Below are 21,275 nucleotides of genomic sequence, written 5' to 3'. Positions count from 1 at the left end.
CTTTGTCGGAATGGCTAGCCCGGCCTAGCTTGCCACCGCAAGTGTAGGGTAGCTCTAGAAAGCTGAAATATCGTAGAAATAGCAGTGAAAACCGCAAATCAAATAATCGTCAAATAAACTAGCAATAAGGTGAGAATCATATCATGTCCCCCAATCACTGCAGAAAGAAATACATTCACTGAACAAAGAAATGTCAAACGCTTGTCCATAATTTCAAAATCCTGACAGTATATCCTTACATTAATGACAACAAATGTTCAGGAATGATGTCAGATACCAATGAAGCAACAGTGATATTTTTGAGAATGTCCGAATGATCATCTATATCTTCTAGTCTCACAGTAACATTGTTTGCTATGGCTGATGACGTCACGAACTCTGCCTGCCACATGCGCTCAACCTGAAAACCTGTCTCAATCTACTCCATTTTCCTCGGAAAAGAAGAAGCGGATCTCTAATCAGGTTTTTTGGCTTATTTTCTCAGATTTTCTTCTTATATGCCAGTGTGAATGTCACTATAGTCTCCAGAAGCCTCTAGGGGCAGTGAGTGTTCAGTTCCCGGTGTTTTGATGCGTTGTTCAATCATATAAATAGCGTTATCCTCCGCGATTTACTTTGTTCCTCAACCTATGGATTTGCAAGATTCGCTTCGACAGCTTTTGGACGCAAAAAACGGTATCATATTTAACTCGCACTTTGGAAATATTGTCATAGAAGGGTTCCTTAGTTTCCAAGCTTTCATTTGGTGTGTATATTATGGTATTTGAAGGCTATTTCCATCGTATTTTTGAAGAAAACTTCCATCGGCGCTTGTCATCTTTCTTGTGTGAATGTTCGTAGTTATTGACCATTATATTTTCTTCTCGACAACAGCCATTTTATCTCACTCGACATATTCATTTCGCGTTGAGTTAGCTGACAGTGACTTTTACTCGCATTTTCTCTCTTATTTCGTACGTTTGCCGGTTGTAAACAATCATACCACGTGGTAATGTTTTCATTCTGTTGTTTGGTGTTGTGTATTTTGAAATTTCTCAAACGTTTTTAAAACATTTAGTGGGTTTTTTCGCTATCCTCACTGGGGGGTGTCCAAGCTGGATGTGTTATAATGGTGGTTTGTGTAAGTCACAATTTCGCCGGTATGGATATATTTGCATGTTTTCGGTCATATTTTTTTCGTGTATTTTGTGCATACCATTTCATCACCTGTCATTTCTTACACTTTGCTGTATTGTCAACGCAGGATTTGATAAGGTCTAAAAGCAACATTTGTTAATTTGTGTTAGAGTGTTTTTATCATATAAAAGTATGAGTAAGAGTATGTAGCCCACATCGGTTGGTTAAATGGGAGTGAATTAGAAGAGGGGGTGATTGATTTGATTGTGAAGTATTATATTATTCAATGCAACATGACTTGGATGATGGTGTTCCACTGATTCAAATAAAGTACACCATCTATTAAGAAAATGATTTAACCAAATCAAGGCACAAATCTCTCTCTATCTCTCTATATATATATAAAGAATGAAATGTTGTTTTCTTTTATTGCTGATAATTATTTGTCACTCTGGGTTATGTTGCTGTGTAATCAGCCAAATGGCTCTTAGGGTACTTATTATAAATAACAGTGTGTGTACATATGTATATGTATATATATGATAGACAATAAAATATGTTTTATTAATGAAATGGATGTAAGCATTACTTCATACACTGTAAAAGTATGTTTTCTCTTAATTATTTATCTGCTTCTTGTCATACCATCACTGACTGTTAATCTTTTATTAGCCAAATGGCAGGTAATACATGAATAAATATAAAACTTCAAGAGTATAAAGTCTTTCAGGATCATTTATTTTCAAACCATGAAATGAAGTGATTGAAAACTACACTGCAGATTGAGAGTCTGTAGCTATATTCAACAAGTTCTGTTTGGGAAGTGTCATTTTGCACCCTTTTAATGTTATGTCCTTGCTCACCTATCAAACTGTATGTAATGCCATGATTTAATATTGGGCTTGATATGCCATGACAATTTTCCTGAATATATTCCTCCAACTTCCTCTTGTGTTTTGGATAAATAAGTTACTTTTGAGGAATGATAGTCTATATTACTCAAAAAAAGTTAAAAGAACAGCTGATTCTTTCACATTACTGTGGTATCTGTCATGCTTCTTTAAAATAGTATGAATCTGTCCGTAGTGATTATCAAAAGGTCTTTTCTAGAAGAAAGATGGACAGTTGTGTAGCATCGTGGTTAAAGCATTGGTTATCACATTTCAGACCTGGGTTTGATTCTCCAATGGGTTATGAGGAAGAAACCTTTCTTGGTGTCCCCTTTCATGACAAGGCTAGAATAAACCTAACAGTAAAAATACCCTCACTCACTCATTAGAAAAGTTTGTTTGTTGTTTAACGTCGCACTCGGCAATATTCCAGCTATATGACAGCGGTCTGTAAATAATCGAGTCTGGACCAGACAATCCAGTGATTGACATCATGAGCATCAATCCATGCAATTGGGATACGATGACATGCATGAACCAAGTCAGCAAGCCTGACCACCCCATCCCGTTAGTCGCCTCTTACGACAAGCATAGTCGCCTTTTACAGCAAGCATGGGTCGCTGAAGACCTATTCTACCCAGATCTTTACGGGTCCATTAGAAAAGAGGCTTGTTGAGACTTTATGAAGACAGATTCTTCATGAGCGAATGTGATATCGCTGTAATGCAGCTGTAGTATTGATGTAGTATTGTGACAATGACATACAACAACCTTTCCTTGCTAGCTCCTTGAAATATTTTGCTGTATACATTACTTTATATGGATATATTAAAGATTTTTGCAATGCAAATGATTGTTTAAGTGGTTATGAGCAGTCCTAATTTTGTATTTTACCTTGGCAAAATAACTTATGTAAACATGTGATCTCCAATGTTATTGATTGTCTATAGAATGTGGGGATGCTTGTGTCATGATAGGTATTGATTACGACCCTATAACAAATTGTTGCATAAAAGCTTTGTGTAGTTGCTTCTTCTAATGGAAGCATCAGACAATTTCGAAGCTTGTCAAGAATATTCAACTATTGTGGTAGACATTTTTAGCAGCCAGCTCCTATGAGCACCACTGTGTTTGAAAATACAATTTAAAGTATCTTATGTTAATATCGAGGTATCTCCTTTAAATATATAATTCATGTCACCTTGTATCACAATAAAGCATCTTTATGCATCATGGGCATTTTATATGTCAAAAACAGTAGCAGTTCTTGTTCAGGGTCTATTTTATGACCCCAAGTATCCTCATTAAGATCCTTTGTATGTTGGCCACACTCATGTTTGTGGGTTTTGTGAAATTGGCATATATCTAAAACTTGCATAACCTCAGACTTTCCTTCCACATTAAAGCTGACACGCTGTGGTATGACTGAATATTGTTCAAAACAGTGATTAACCACTATATCAGTCTGTGCCCCGAAGAGACTTCTACTCTGTGCCAAAAACATTTGAGTCTTGTAGTCTGAATTGGCTCTTAGCGTCATGATGTACAATTAAGTGTTATCATATCGACTGTTGTTTGCTGACCTGACTTGACCAAATAGAATTTTACTTGACTCTAGCTTTAGACTAGCAGCTAACTTCACCGAATGCATTATATAATGCTTTTAAACAATTACTCAGTATCCAGGCACTGCATCAAGACACACCCTGTGTGGTTGCATTGTTCTATGTGAATAATAACAATGATAGCAATAATAAGAGTTATTTCTTATAATAATTTTCTTAAATATCTTTAAAAAACACATTCATTACCATTATTTGCAAAATACTGAATTCATTTTGAAAGCTGGTGAAAGCTACTCACATTTTCAAGGGTTATAATTGTGCTTGTATCAATATTCTCATCAGAACGCACAGGTTATCAATAAGTTGATATTTTGTTAATCAGTGACAGCCCTACTAACACTATTCACGTACTCAATTAATCAGTGCACAATGTTCGAAATTAAACATTAAACTTAGAGCGACCTTGTCATAACCACAATGTTAAATGTTAAAGATAACAGAAATAGAAGTTGAGCTAGATATATTATTCAGCATCAGAATTATTAACAAGGTTTTGTGAGAAGAGAAATATTTTGAGTTAATAAAACATTTCATAGGCTATTTGTTAATAATGCAGTGTACAGGAACTAATATATATTGCTCCACTTTGATAAGGATATCTTTATCTTTCCATGACACACAAAACTGATTCTCAGTCAAGTACAGCGGTAGAAACTAACTAAAGTTTTACTCCACTAGTCCTTAATGATAACATGTATCAAAACCTGTAAAAATGGCAAATTTCTACCAGTCCTTATGATACCTTAGCTATTGGGCAGTTTGGCAAGGACTATAGGACTATTGCCAATTTCTAACACTGCAAGTGTAATTGTTATATTTAAATAGGACATATCTGATAATCCCTATGAAAAGTTGAGTAGTATATTTAGTGTTAAGTGCGAAATTGCCTGATATTTTATATGATGAAAACCCTTGATTCGGTGATAGAAACTAACATTTTTAGTTCGCTAGTTCTCATAACGATAACATATGTAGCAAAATCCATAAAAATTGGAGCTCACTTTGTGGAAATGATGCTAATTGCCATGAGTATTGTACTAATGCTTCAGGATATGGGAATGGTAGTTTCTTTACGGGTGAATCATATTGTTCAGTGGAGAGTGTAATAAGCAGACAACATGCACATATTTATGTCTGTAACTTGTGACACAGATTTCAAACGAGTATCATTTAATTATCTTGGTCACATCCTGACATGAATGTGATGTATAGTCATATTAGTGTAGCATGAATATGGGATGTAGGTACAGGACGTTAAGTGATGACTTTCCGTTCTGAAATTTATACTACTCAAAAGACGTTAAGGACTACCCATTTCTTTCATAATACTAGTTAATCTGCCTTCATATGTTTTATCAGATGAAAGTCATCGCTTAATATCTTGCCAGGCGACTATGTTTGTTGTAAAAGGCGACTAACGGGATCGGGTGGTCAGGCTCGCTGACTTGGTTGATGCATGTCATCGATCCCAATTGCGTGGATCGATGCTCATGCGGTCAATCACTGGATTGTCTGGTCCAGACTCGATTATTTACAGACTGCCGTCAAATAACTGCTGAGTGCAGCGTTAAACAACAAACAAACAAACAAACAAAATAATATCTTGCCATGACAAATTAACTATAGTAATATGAGCAGTATATGGGTGAAATGTGAATGTTCAATAAAGAATGATGGATTATATATATTAGAGTATATTACATTTCTGTTTAAATAGCTGGAATATGTATTTATCAATATGAAATCTGATATATAGTTTCTATACTTTGAGAATAAGGATGTGATCGGCTCCGTGGTCTAGTGGTAGAGCGTCCGCCCAGAGAGGTTTGGGGATCGATCCCTGGTCATGTCATTCCAAAAGATGTTAAAAGATGGTACTTGTTGTTACCCTGTCTGGCACTCGGCATTAAACAAGGACTGGTCGGCTTGGAGTCAGTTTTCATGGGGTATTCATGTAAACTGTGGTATGGTATTTCAGTGGGCTAGCACTTTAAAATCGGCATTAGTCCAGACTAGTACATGCAGACACAGACAGACAGACACACATGCAAGTTACTATATCAGTGCAATAATCTTGGATGCAACATTAAAACCCCATTTCGCACAACCTCACCTGAATAAGGATGTAGTGTTAGAAAATATCGACACAGAAAGTATTATCCCATTGCCAGCTTAATTAATGCATGGACCGCCGTGGACCAGCTTGATCTAACTTATCAACAGTCTGTTTCAAAAATTTGCATTTGCTAGTCCCACCATTACTCTTTACATCATTTTCAGTAGATTTTAGTGTTGTTATATGGACTTTCATTAGCTCAGCTTACTAGACCAAACAGACTTCGACTAGACACTGGCTTCTGACTAGTCACAGACTACCCTATTGTTTTTTCTGTAATGATTTTTCAGTAATGATCAAGTAATTTTAATTCACAAAATAAATATTTTAATTAAGATACTAAACTGCCAGTGTCACTCTTAAATTATTTTTTAAAAGAACTAAGTTATGTGTGTTGCCTTGTGTTTGAGAAATGCTGTGCATCCAATCTCATTGTCCCCACAAGCTAACAAGCCAGTGTGTTCAATTGATTTAAAGACCTGTTATTGATCAGTGGCAGGCTCCCTTGAAACGAGTTGATGAAATTTTAATTACATTCATAGCATAAACTAATTGACTTTAAATAAAAGGAATATGGATGTCAGTGAAATTTAGTTAATTCTTGTAACACTTCCCTTTACTGTCATGTTTGATAATATTGGGGATATCATTCATGATTGAAATGCATGTTAATGGGGTTAGTTATTGAATGTTCATAGTTGCTAAAGCTTGTTGCACAATGTTACTGCAGTACATATTGACAACTCCCGGTATTGTTTTTTTAAGTGATTTTTTTTTAAATGAATATTTCATCCACACTGCTTCACTTTTAATTGGGAAATTATTTAATTTTTCTATGAGATACAAAAATTATTCTTGTATGCCAACGATATTTAAATAGAATGACATATCTGATTATCCCTTCCAAACGTTGAGTGGTATATATTGGTCTAGTCGCGTAAGACATAACATTTGTTAGGGAACCATTTTAGAATGTTTTTACAGACGTTCAAAAAACAAGATTCTAAACAGAGTTGTAAGAGTTGTAAATGAATAAAATAGATAGTGGATAGAGTGAAGTAGTATTTTGTTCAATTCATGATGTTTTTGGAATGAAAGGGAATTGAAGATCACCCAAACTGTTAACGTCCAGAAAATACAAGTACAAAGTTCAAGACAACACCAGTGTTTTTTCATGCGTACAGTTGTCCTATTGTTAGGCAGGGACCAGGGACGGGACAGATGTCCAGTTAGAAATAGGACAGTCACAGAAGAAAGGCTAAACTCCCAGAAAGAGGATAAGTACCTACTGTCGCTGTTGCAGATGTGGTTTAGAATGCCTTGCAAGGGACAATTGTTATCACTGAGCGAGTGACACCCGCCTTGAGCTGTTTTGTTTAAACTCGGGGTCGTGACCTCACCATTCGCAACTGCCAATTTGCTCAGGTCTCCTTTTAGAATAAAAAAGTAGGTTTATCATGGGAGGTTAAATCCAATTTCACTGCTGTAAGTCAGCCCTTGTAGTGTCATGATCACTGTTTCGTCTTCTCTATTAGTGCTAATAAAAAATTAGGGACGTTAAAAATATTCGAACTATCCAGCCACAGGAGGCTGTACCAGAGATTGGTCTGAGTAAGACTTGGAAAATTCCCTGGCTCCATACTTGTTTTTCTAATTCAGGTGAAGGGGAAGGGGCTAGACACAGTGTGTTGTTAAATATTGATTGTTTTGCATATTTTAGTTAACTATGCACTGTGTTTTCGGCTTAATTGTGTTTGGTTAGTGGGAGCATTGTTTGTGAAGAGTACATTCAAGATCTTGAAATTTGTTATCAAAGTATACAATCTAAATCAAGGTGTTCTTCTTGGAAGTATGATTTGAAGGGTTTTGGAAGTATGTGTTATCTTTTTAAGATTCTACGCATTTTATTGTCAAATAACCAACAGCTATCTTTCGTCAATCTGCATGCTTCTGTACACCTGATCGAGGGAAGTCATGTGACACTGCACATTGAAGGTCACGTGACATTTGTTGACATGCAACATTTGACTTGACACCGAAACTTGAGTACAGACGAGTTATGAAACGGGTGGGCTGGGATGTTGCTATGATATTGAACAAGATAGGATATGACAAATTCTGACTTTCAACAGTTAAATGTTCTGTTTTATTCTTAGGATAGACTGGGAGTGGCTAAACTAGCTACACATTAATCAAACTTTCTGTCCCCTTTGGCAGTGTTTTTGCATCCTGGATAAATCGGATCGATATTCATTCTCCATGTTAGTCGACCACAAACGTCTGAAACTCTCAGCCCAAATAGGTATTGCAATTGTTTCAGTAGATTTTAATGTCAATTTGTGAGCACTCTTAGCTTATTGGGGTAGCCTAGTGGTTAAAGTGTTCATCACACTGAAGACCCTGGGTTCGATTCCCCACATGGGCACAGTGTGTGTGGAGCCCATTTCTGGTGTCCCCCGCTGTGATATTAGCTTATCTTACAAGACTGCAATAAAGTTATACCAGATCCTGGCTTCAGACTGTCTAAAGTCGCAGACCCATATGTTTGAGTATTGATAATAACCCTCAACGTGTTTGTTTGTTTGTTTGCTCCATGCAGCATGCAGCCCTCAATCTGTCATTGAAATTAGAGGAAGTTTTTCCCTGTTTAGGATATGAAAGCTTTCTGGAGCAAGTGTTAATCGGTTCATGTGAATCAATTTGGTATGATTTGACCCTTTATCTGCTGATCTTTGTCAGTAATATTGTTTACTTAGGATGAATTAACCTTAGTGTATATGAAGTCAGGTTAGGTCACAACATGTCAAAGGTTGGTGCTCCCTCACTTTTCACATACAAGAAAGGGACATAGGAGCCCAGTCAGTGTTTGAAATTAACACCTGCCTGTTGTCTGTGTCAGTCTCCTGTCGGGGCTCCAAGTTTCAAAATAGTATGGACCTTATGTCCAGCAGTAAATATACATGTTATTTATTTGTCACAATAAGCTCCTTTTTCAAAAGGGCCTGAAGAGTTTAGTCAGGGACTGCAACTTCTAAAGTCTGTGGGTCCTGATGGCAGCATGGAACATTTTTTTAATTTCAAACACGAAGGCAAGACATTTCATTATGCAAAGGGGGCACGGGTGGCCCAGTCGTCTGAGGCGCCGCGATTCGCTGTGCATAGTTGCGTCCCTTGGACATGCCAGAAACCTATGATTGTGGGTTCGAATCCTGGTTTGCCCCGATTATGTTTCTAGGTTTGTCAGTACCATACCCGTGCTCGTGGGTTTCACCGAAGTGGTAAACGTCTGAGACCTGCATCACTTGGGGCTTTCCTCCCACATTAAGCTGACACGCCATGATATAACTAGAATAATTTTAAAAGCGGCGTTAAACCCAACTCACTCACTCATTGTGCAAAGTTGTGTTCCAATGATCGTGGGTTTGAACCCCAGATATGTCCTGATTCTGTTTCTAGGTTTGTCAGCACCATCCATGTGCTCATGGGTTTCACCAAAGTAGTATACTTCTAAAACCTGCATCACTTCAGGAATTCCTCTCACATGAACTGACACTCCATGATATTACTGGAATATTGTTCGAAGCAGGGTTAAACCAGGTAGAGGCCAATGCATGCAATTACAAGGTTAATATCACTTGACTACAGCTATGTACAATTGCATGGAGCAGAATTTTTATGGTGGTAGAAGTTTATCCCTTCAGACTTTCTGTCAAAATCAGTTTGGTGGGAGTTTACTCGTATGTACTGAAAACCCGGGTTGGATTGAAAACTATGAATGTGGGTTCAGTTCCAGATTCTAGTGTGTCCGCACCATGTTCACTCTGTTCATGCTGGAACAGACCCGTGAAGATCTCAGGTAGAATAGGTCTGCAGCAACCCATGCTTACTGTACTGGATCTTTAGAAAAAAGTTTTAGTTCAATAACCTTAGATTGTAGGATACCATTTTGGAAGTACCTGTTTATCTCTCAGCTATTCACAGCTATCATTCAGATCAACACAATATTAACTGAAAAATTAGTTACTTTTCAAATTTTTCAAAATGAAGTTTATCATAAAAACAACAACCAACAATTGGTTTGATCTATTATGATTGAGAAGATAATGTTTGTATTCAAATTTTGTCTTACTGTGTTTTATCCTGACCTACAAAACTAGGGATCCAGATGACCCAGGCCCAATAATTAATTTCAACCTAATGAAATGTAAGGGTCCTGTAAAGTGATGAATTGGTGTAGTTTTGTGTACTGTAAGATTTGATAATTACAGGATCTTAATATTTGTTGTCAAGAATCAGGTACAATGAATATTATTGCGCATCTGATAATTACAGGATCTTAATATTTGTTGTCAAGAATCAGGTACAATGAATATTATTGCGCATCCCTCAGGATGAAATACTGTTTTTTTCTGGGTCCATTCTATACATTTGTGCTTACTGGTCACATATTTCTGCGTCCCGTAAAACCCTAGTCTTACGAAACAGATACCTCTACTACAGGTGGCTCATGACACAGCTCGACAAGAGCAGGCTAAAACAAACGTCACTGCGTGAACTAGATGTCATATAGGGTGGTTATTTGTGGACCTGTGCTATATGTGGTGGTATAAAGTGGTGATGATTCACTGATGTATATAGTTTCCTAGTGGCAGCCATAGTTAGAGTGTCATACAGTGAAGGCTGCAGCAGCCTTTTGTATGGAACTATAATCACAGCAAATACAGCCGTGATGTAGTGGGATCATCACCTCACCCATCCAGGTCACATCTTCTGTAAACAAGGCAATATTTGGTATCAGTGATGTAATTCTGGGAAGTTGGTTGGTTGGTTTGGTGTTTTACGCCGCACTCAGCAATATTCCAGCTGAGGACGGTGACGGCGGTCTGTAAATAATCAAGTCTGGACCAGACAATACAGTGATTGATATCATGAGCATCGATCCAAGCAATTGGGATCGATGACATGCTTCAGCCAAGTCAGCGAGTCTGACCACCCTATCCTGTTAGTCGCCTTTTACGACAAGAATTGGTTGCTGAAGACCTATTCTACCCCAGACCTTCATGGGTCAATTTGGGAAGTATTAGAGTTTGATATATCAAGGTATTGTAATAAAGTTGAGAAATTGTTGTGAATATAAAACCACAGCATTGATGCGTAAAGGGTAGTTTTTCATAGAGACCCTGATACAAATATATCCAGTACAGCCCATGCAAGTCTATAATGTTTGGCAAGTCTAGATTACTGCAGTATCATCTGAAAATGAAATCTCTAGGCTCCTTTTAATTTTATTATATTTTTATTGAGATGATTGAAAAACTTTTTTATCTGCAAGATATGTTCAATTCGGAGACTAGATATTAGTCTACATGCAGGGTTCCAGAATTTTCTGAACCATTAAGTATTTTTATTTCTCTGTTCGTATTCAATGTGTTATATTCCCTTGGGTTGAGTGAACATGAGTCTAGTGGGTGTTTATAAACACACAACCAATTTTGAAAATAGTTTTGTTTTAAATGCTGTTTCACCATGTTCAGATGACAATTTGTGCATTATTCACTTCAGCTGAATTCATGTAGATGGGATGCCTGCAAATCTGTAAAAAAGTATAAGCATGCACACTGAAGGCTACGTAGAGTGCTTATGCACAGTGTTCTAAACCATTGAGTTGGTTACGTTTTTCATGCGTATTGTATGCAAGCAACTCAAAGTTAATTGGGTAATGATGATATATTTTGAATATTTTACCAGGGATAAGCATTTCCTGCGGAATTCTGAGGATTTCGTTATGTTAAAGGTCACTTTTGTGATACATGCTTTGAGAATATACACATAAGTCATATAGACCCCCAAACCCCTGGATAATTTTCAGTGTTTTTAAAAAAGGAAGCCATTCTCATCAGCCAGTTTTATGCAAATACACAGCTTAAATGGGATTCTGGCATGCCCTTAACTTGAATTGGATTCGAAGTGGAAGGACAAACAAATGATATCTCTCCATCAAATTCTTAGCAACAAGTTCTAAAATAATGTTCATTCATCATTTTGTGCCCAGATAAACATCAAAGTGTGCTCTTTCTATGTAAAAATGAAATGAAACACTTAAATTTAGAATTATAATTTTAAAATAGGGAAACTAAAAGTAGATGACGATTACATAAATATTAGTTAAGAGAAAGCGTGGAACATTAATTTCACAAGTTACAGGGTCATCTGTGATTTATGTTTTTAACAGATGTAACAGAGCTCGCTACCAAGGATTGGCTCATGAAAAATTCTGTGGTTTTTAATTTTGGAAATTCTTTATTGAACCCTGCATAATTAAGGGGTTTTAGATGATATTACGTGTATGTTAATTGAATAAAAAAGACATTTTAGTCTTAATTTGATGAGCGAGCGGCAATTCATGGACTGAGACTTGAATGGATTTCTCTTGGGGAAATAAAGTTTGTACTTTTAGCAATACCAGTATAACTTACTGTGTGTAATATTTTTAGATGTAAGATTTGTTTGAAAGTTGAGTTGTATGAAAACCTCAATACATGTCTGACACCAGAGAAAGCAGGCTCCAGGATGTCAAGTATATGTTGAAGAAACATTTGCAGTTTTGTGCCCTTGGTAGGAGAAATAGGCTTAGCTGGTGGCCATCGCTGATCCCTTTCCTTGTCCGACATGATTTCATGTAGTGCACCTCGACTTTGCCTTCAGATTGACTGCAGAGTTGTGTTGAACTTCATGCTAAGTACAGATCTGAAAATGTGATTATGGCCCTCAGGAGTTTCTGTCTTGTGTTCAAGGTACGCACATGGCCGTCTCGGTTTGGCGCTTGTTCAAACTTACTCATCATCCCTGCACTTGGAAAAATTAAAAAATGCATTTTCATTTCTCTTGTCGACTTCCTTGATGCACTGTTTCATTTTTTATAAGAGGTTTCGGTAACAGCAATGCAGGTACAATTGTAATGTGTATAGGTTGGTTTTGGATCTTTAGAGTCTGTGCATGGTATGATTTTTATGCTCACCTATTTGTGTTAGTTGTATGATTGTCTTTTTATCATGTCGCCATAGTGATTATGTTTGATATACTCAATAACTTCTCAAAGTAAGTCAATCAATGACAGTTTCCTTCCTTTGATGTTTTGATTGAGTCATGTGTCTTTATTGTTTGTGAAATTCAATATTTGCAGTAAAATTATTTCATATTGCTGAGGTTTGCTTATTATGGATATATTTAACAGTGTCAGAAGTTACATAGTCCCCTGTTGTCCTTGAGAGTCACTGCCATAGATATTTGAGTGTAGGTAACCCTGAAACTTTCATTTTAAACATTATTGTTGTGACAAGGACCCATTGACTTTTATTCCGTGACCGCCTCAGGGACCTACTGTTAGAGCATCCACCCGGAGAGCGGAAGGTCTGGGGTTTGAACCCCGGCCGCGTCATACCAAAAGATGTTCAAAGATGGTACTTGTTGTGGTACTTGTTGTGACCCTGGCGGGGTATTCATGTTAAACTGTGGCATGGTATCTCAGTAGGCTAGCACTATGAAATCGGCTTGTGTTTGTGATGTGTGTCACTGGTGGGGTAGGATAGGCTTACCTATTCGCGAACACCTGGTATCATCACTATTTGATAGAGATTCATACACACGTGCTTATGACATAGTCAGAATTGTACAATAGACTCTGTTTTAGCAGAATATTATTATGGAAAGGCTTTTATGGCTTTTATGTATCAAAACTATTAGGGGGGTGAGGTAGTCTAATGGTTAAAGCATTCATGTGTCTTATTGAAGGCCTGGATGTGATATTGCTACAATGTGTGGAGCAATTTTCTGGTATTCCTTGCTGTGATATTATTGGAATATTGCTTAAAGTGGCGTAAACTGTCATTCATCATTATTATGACCAGCGGTGAAATGGTTGATGGAGCATGGCGGTTGGGTAGCCAAGTGGTTAAAGCATTAGCTCATTACTCTGAAAACCGGGGTTTGATTCACAGCATTGGTACAATGTGTTGAGCCCTTTTGCAATATTGCCTGAACAATGCTGAAAGCGGCATAAAACCGAACTCTCATTCACGGTAATAATTATCAAGACCAGTGCTGAAATGTTGGATGCCTTTTACAGCAAGCATGGGTGGATGAAGACCTATTCTACCCCGGATCTTCACGGGTCGAAATGTTGGATGGAGTCTGTGTGGATATGAAACCAGTTGTACAGAATGTATAACCTTGCACTAGCTCCTTACGCCAAAGGTCCGAGTTTGATTCCCCACATGCAGTAAAATACGGTTATAATGAACTAAAAAAACCCACTAATTTTAATTCGTTATAACCACAGTTCATTATGAGCAAATGGACTGGACAAGAAAACAGTGTGTTATATCTGTCAGTTTGTTATATACGTGTTCGTTCTAAACAGTTTGCTGTAATACAATGTGTCAAGCCAGTTTCTGGTGTCTCCGTACTGCTTGAATATTACTAGTTGGTTGGTTTGTTTGTTGTTTAACGCCGCACTCAGCAATATTCCAGCTATATGACGGTGGTCTGTAAATAATCGAGTCTGGACCAGACAATCCAGTGATTGACATCATGAACATCGATCCACGCAATTGGAATCGATGACATGCATGAACCAAGTCAGCAAGCCTGACCACCTGATCCCGTTAGTCGCCTTTTACGACAAGCATTGTCGCCTTTTACGGCAAGCATGGGTTGCTGCAGACCTATTCTACCCCGGATCTTCACGGGTCTTGAATATTACTAAAAGCAGGGTAAAACCTTACTCATTGACTCATTGATGGGGCAAGGGACAATCCCTGTGTGTGTGGCTATGCATCGTGTTTTAAACTCAGACAGTGTCGGCAGTACAAGGTGTGTGCAGGACAGAGCCTGGGTGTGTTCCGGCTATCAGGTGATGCAACATAGAATGGCTGAGTAAGAGAAGAGAGAGGGAGGAGTGTTTGTGTAAAACTCATTTCTCGCCAGTTAAACTAGACCATGTCTCTCTGTGTGCCAGACCCTCACAACGTTGAGATGATTATCATGTTGCTGTACATTTCTATCAGGAAAAAAAAGATTTTGAATTTGCTCTGAAATAATCGTGGAATAGGCACTGGGAGAAGCATTCTTGGAGCACCAGTGGCAAATGTGGTGCATCTGTTTGCAGGTCTTTCCAGCACTGCGGCACTTAACTGCCAGTTAGTCAGATGTATCAGTCTTATTGAATCAATGTGCCTGTCCAGGGGCCACTGCTTAAAATAATCTTGGCTGAGCATACTTAAAATAATGTGATGCTGAGGCTACAGTAAGGCATCAGCTCACTCCCTCTGCAATGAAGGCACTGGAATTTGTACCCAGGGACTCTTAAAATTCTCATCATGGGAGTTGTATCATTGAGATGCAGTAGATGTTGAAGCTGTGCTATGTTGAATTTTAAAAGAGAAATGATTTCTGCAAATGTTTGTTCTTAACAATCCCTAACCCTAAACACTTTATTACTTTAATTGAATTATGATACAGTTGCAGTAAGATAGTGAAATGCTCACTATTGTTTTTTGTCTTTGATTGAAAGCTGTTTATTTATGAGGAATATTTTGATTAGTAATAATTAATTTTAAATACAGTAAAATACGTTTATGACAAATGGGCTTATAAGGAACTGACGGATATAACAAACTTATTTTTTTGTCCTGACATTTGCTATGCATATATGCGGTATAAATTCTTATAATGAACTACGGTTATAACAAACTATACTTAGTGGTCCCTTTGAGTTCAATAGTTTACTGTATACAGTGTAAACAAATAGATGACAGTTGATAGTTAATAATTGTTGTTTAACTTTAATATTTTAAAATGTTTTGGTTTCAGTGTCTGCAAGATGTAACACAGACAATGATTGCTCTTAGTGATGTGTTGATAATTCATTAGGTTTGAGCGAGTTTCTCTCACATATTAATTATTCATGTAATTTCGTCACATGTTATTGTATTGAAGGTAGTTGCAGCTTTGTTTTTTGGCACAAGTCGCATCAATCTTAAAAATAGGGACTCTAACCAAAGACTTCCTAAACCCTATGAGGATTAGTGCTAAAGGATTTCCTTATGTGATATATAAAGAGATAGTACTAACGTCAGACAATGATCATTATCAAGGGTCCAAATAAAAATACTTGTGATTATCTGAATATTTTTAGTTTTCTTATACATGTATGTTAATTTAGTGGTTCAGTGCATGTAGAGCCTGTGTCAGTACAGGATATTGACTATCTTTACAGTAAACAGGTAAATATTTATGTCAAGAATTTATCTTCAGTAGGTGTGATGAGATGGTAGAGACTTATACTCAAAACTGTGCCAAACACTTTTGAATCTACTTTTTAGCATACTTTATTTTACATTTTGGTGTTATCATGTTGTCTGTTGTTAGCTAAGCTTACTAGACTGATCTTAATTTTACTTGAGTCTGACTTCAAACTGGTGGCTAAAGTCATAGACTGTATACCATTTATTAGATCTGATTTTATTTAGAAATAAATTAACAGTTGCATTTAGTTAAATTTTGTTTTTCTCTCATGTCAGTTGTCTAGTCCAACCTTATTGGCCGGATGTGTTATTCATGTTAGTAAAAATGAATAAGAACAAATTTGAAAGTGTGCATGCATATTCTATTCTAGTCTATCAATACAGTTTCAACACTAAGTGAACGCTGCCAGCCACCTCATGATATACATAAATGTTTATATACTGTAAATGAAATTAATATGTAATACCTGTATATATGATGTACATCATGTATATCTGCCTCTCATGTCTATAGGTATATTTATTCCCATAAGTAGATAGTTTGAACCCTGCCCTAGGAGGGTGTTCTGTACGTTAAAAATTCTTGATTCTTGATTCTTATTGTTGGGAATACCTCTTTTTCCACCATTTAGCGATATAGTGACATATTTAAAGTCCCAGTTAAACAAATATGATAATTTCCATCAATAAGCCTATGGTGTTGCGCAAAGATAATTCCTACTGAGAAATGGCTCCTTTCCAATTGTATACCCCCCTCCTCCCCTCCCCTGAGGGGGGTATACAATTGGAAATGTTATTCCCCCCCCCCGTGAAGATTCCGGGGTAGAATAGGTCTTCAGCAACCCATGATTGTCGTAAAAGGTGACTAACGGGATCGGGTGATCAGGCTCACTGACTTGGTTGATGCATGTCATCAATCCCAATTGCGTGGATTGATGCTCATGATATCAATCACTGGATTGTCTGGTCCAGACTCGATTATTTACAGACCGCTGTCATATAGCTGGAATATTGCTGAGTGCGGCGTTAAACAACAAACCAACCCTCCCCCGATTTACTTTTTTATAGTTTAATTGATAGTAAAGCATATAGTCCTTTGTTCTGTTTAATATGAGAGAAAAACAATATGAACCGTGTATTTACCATATCATCATCAATGTATATATCCCCTATTTAGTTTGATAGTAAAGCATATATAGTCCTATTTAATTTGACAGTAAAACAATGTATAAGTACCTCACACAATCTCAAACAAGGTTCTGGGACAATCCTGTTTATAAGTCATGCACTAATCCTACTCTGTGATGATCAACATGATGTCTGCTCGGGAGGTAGGGAGGTATGTATCAGGTGAATGTAGCTGTAAGCCTGCGAGAGTACATGTTGCAGAGTGGAGAGATTCACCCAGGCCATTATGACTCAGGCAGCAGTAGATGAACTCTGTCTAACACCGCTTGTCCTGTAGCCAACAAACATTCGTCTGTCTCGATTTTTCTGCCACAAGCTCAGTGTTGGCTGATAGCAGTATTATAAACTGTGCCTGACCTCAATCTTATGACTTGGGCATCATCCATTGCTAGCTGTACTTGCCGAGCTAGCACAGCTACTCCACAAATGAATTATCTTTCAGTTTCCTCTCAGAAGGTGAAGGTGTAGTTGATATGTTCAGGATTGATTGAGTTGGTTATTACTGGTATTTGTAATTTATGAGATCTTCGCTGGTTACTTGATGCGGGAATCTCAGGAATCGGTTTGGTGCTTGTGAGGGTTTTAATTTCTTTTGTCCATATTTGCATGAATATGTGACATATCCGATTTTAACCTTCAAGACTTTGTGTGCATTTTGCTTTGGTGGCAAGAATACTTTCATTTGGACAAGATGTCTGATTTCCAGGTATTGCACTTTTGGTATTCTTAAAATAAATATTTAAAGGAAAAATGATTATATATGCTTTGTGTGTTTATATTAGTAGAGACGTAAGGGCGCTGATATCGTGATTCAGCATGGAGGGAAGTGTTCGTCTGATTGTACAAGTTGAGTTGTAGGAACTGCATGTTTGTCAACACGGGCTGACAATCATATTTGCACTTGCATCAACGTTAAATTTTGTGGACAAACATTATCACAAACAAAGGTGATCCTTGAGATAAATGCACCTTGATCTTGAAATTAGATGAACTGTGTAGATGATTGTAAGCTGGGTTCTTATATGGACAGTGACAGTCCTGTGCAATTAGTGATACAACTTTCTGCTGACTCTAGGGCTGGCTATTGATATAGATTATTGAGATTGATAATCGCTAACTAAATATAGATAAATATCGGAGAAGTAACTTTAAGCAAATATGCAAGAAAGTCCCAAAAGAAATCAATATATTTCACGCTACTGGTGAGCAGTGACACTTTTATACATAGATTACTTTGTGGACATTTGAGATATAACAAAAACAGTTGCTTTCCGTATTCGACAGTTGTCATTATTGACAATAACAAGTCTGTTTTGGTAAATTTAAATTTTATATCATCATACCGGGTAATAGTTTATGTAAGTTATTATTTATGGCAACAATTTCATATCTTTAATCATCAATATTTCTTCCCATCAATGATAATTCCGATTATTGATCTTTTAGCCAGCCCTAGCTATGTCACTGTTTCTGTAACAACTGTATACATGGTTTGAAAAATGTAATTACTTATTTAAACATCATTTGAATAACGTAATTACTTATTAAGGTAAAATTTGTGTATACACATTTGCATTTAAGAGGGACTAGTTGATTTCTCCAAAAATCAAATTATTTTATATAACTCTCCAGTCCTGAATGAGTTGTAAATAAGTGGGATATGAGAAATTGTATCTATCCCTGTATACTATTTTGTAGTGCGTTAATATCATAAGGAATTAATCAAAAGTTTAAACATAATTAAATAGTTAGTCTTCATTGAAAGTCCTCCCACGGAAATATTTAATGCTCACAAGGAGCAATATATGCTGAACAAAGAAAGCTAGGGATCATGTGAATATTTTGGGGGATATTTTTATGTGATATTTTTATGTGATATTTTTATGTAATAGTGTGCTCAGTCTTCACTACAAGAAATATTCCCCAAAATATTCATGATCCAATATAAGCTGTATAATGAAAAACAATTATGGAAGTTTATTGTATGATCAGTTTCTGTTTTGGAAGTATGCCATTACTGTGTTCATGTTTGAAATTAGGTTATGTTTAATTATGTGAAAAATAAAGTCACGATCTGTGAACGGGATATTTGTGCTTCATGTTCATGTCTTATTCCCATCTCGTGTGTAGGGCCGGTGGAGTTGCCTAGTGGTTAAAGCGTTTGCTTGTCACGCCGAAGACGTGGGTATAGACTAACATCTAGTCTCTGAAATGAACATATCGTACAGAAAAAACAGTTGTTCAGTTATCTTAATAAAAATATAATAAAAGGGAGCCCAGTGACTCTCTTCATTTTCAGATACTGCAGTAATCTAGACTTGCCGAACATTATAGACTTGCATGGGCTGTATTTGATATATATTTGTTTCAGGGTCTGTAAGACAGACTAACGTGGGTATCGAATCCCACATGGGAACAATGTGTGAAGTCCATTTCTGGTGTCCCCTATTGTGATATTGCTGGAATATTGCTAAAGCGGCAAAAAGCACTCACTCACTCACTCACTCACTCACTCACTCACTCACTCCATCTCGTGTGGTGGTTTTATTAACGTTAAAAATCATGTCACTTCGACGTGGATATGAAAGTATTATGTCTTCTTTACTTGGGTCTAATTTCCTTAAAAAGTATCAAATATCTTTGTTATGACGGTTGACAATGCATAATGTTCTGTATCGTATGACCTCCTGCTACAAGTTCTTCTTCTCAAGTCCCTCAATATTTACTACTCAAAAGAAGTTAGGGATCACCTGATTCTTGATATTGGTCTAGATAAGCAGGCAGTTGGGTAGCCTAGTGGTTAAAGCGTTCACTCAACTGAAAACAATCCGCGTTTGATTCCCCACATAGGGTCCTGTGAAGATCCGGGTAGAGAATTGGTCTTTAGCAACCCATGCTTGCTGTAAAATGTGACTATGCTTGTTGTAAGAAGCGACTAACAGGATTTAGTGGTCAGACTTGCTGACTTGGTTGATGCATGTTCTTGTATCCCAATTGGGTAGGTCGATGCTCATGATCTCAGTCACTGGATTTTCAGGTCCAGATGTGATTGGGTACCATGTGGGAAGCTCAACATGACATTGCTGGAATATTGCTAAAAGCGGTGTGAACCCATATTCATAGTGAGGCAGGGCGGTCGGGTAGCCTAGTGGTTAAAGCGTTCGCACCAAAGCCCCGGGTTCGAATCCCGACATGGCTGACAATGTGTGAAGCCCATTTCTGGTGTCCCCCGCTGTGATATTGCTGGAATATTGCTAAAAGCGGCGTGAACCCATATTCAAAGTGAGGCTGTCATATACTACTTGAAAGAAGACCACCCTATTCTGTCATATGCCATGACAGATTAACTATTGTGAGAAGAAAGAATCGAGTGGTGCATAACTTATTTGAGTGGTATAATTGAGGTCCTGTCCGATTTCCTTATGTTGAATGGTTGAGGATATATGTGTGTTGTGCTGTTTGTGTTTGTGTAACATGTGTTTTAATCAAAGTATTGAATGTGGGCAGGGAGTGTTTGAGTGGGAGGGGAGTTATATACTGAGTGATTGATTGTTCAACTTTGTTAACAATCCAAATTGTTCAGTTAAACAACTGTGCCAACACTTTACAGTTGTCCAATTGGTGTTGTATGGTAAATAATTTTCCTTGTTTGCAATGAGTCAGTACATGGAAACAATTGAATGATGATTCAACACTTCCCTGTTTTCAAGCGCTGCTGTCCGTCCTTTCTAATGTTTTCTAAGCTTGGATACATTTGAAACTGTTAGGTCATATATTGCCATTGTGTGAAATCATGTTTGTTGTTTAACGCTGCAGTCAACAATATGACAGCTATATGACGGTGGTCTTGCGATAATCGAGTCTGGACTAGACAATTCAGTGATTGACTTGAGCATCAATCCACGCTATTGGGATACGCTGACATGCATCAACCAAATCAGCGAGCCTGACCACCCGATTCCATTAGTCGGCTGTTACAGCAAGCATGAGTGGACCAAATATTTTTTTTTAAAAAGCCTTTTTTTTTACATTTCAG

At 37.3% G+C, this 21,275-nt stretch overlaps 1 protein-coding gene across 20 annotated transcripts in view; it reads left to right on the top strand.

Annotated features, from left to right (window-relative positions):
• Window positions 1–235: 235 nt before the first annotated feature.
• The window catches only part of LOC124150819 (bromodomain adjacent to zinc finger domain protein 2B-like), a 113,459-nt gene continuing 92,419 nt past the window's right edge, over window positions 236–21,275 (top strand). For 8 of the 20 annotated variants that reach the window (XM_046522982.2, XM_046522937.2, XM_046523000.2 and 5 more), the window contains exon 1: window positions 237–462. The gene's annotated coding sequence lies outside the window, so the exon portion shown is untranslated. Of the gene's footprint in view, window positions 463–656; window positions 676–21,275 lie in introns of those variants that run through there. The other 12 variants (XM_046523045.2, XM_046523036.2, XM_048382130.1 and 9 more) reach the window with 5 other exon arrangements.

The sequence above is a fragment of the Haliotis rufescens genome, unplaced genomic scaffold, assembly GCF_023055435.1.
Source record: "Haliotis rufescens isolate VD_foot unplaced genomic scaffold, xgHalRufe1.0.p SCAF_4, whole genome shotgun sequence".
Classification (NCBI taxonomy): Eukaryota; Metazoa; Mollusca; class Gastropoda; order Lepetellida; family Haliotidae; genus Haliotis; species Haliotis rufescens.
This window is presented reverse-complemented; position numbering and strand designations above follow the sequence as displayed.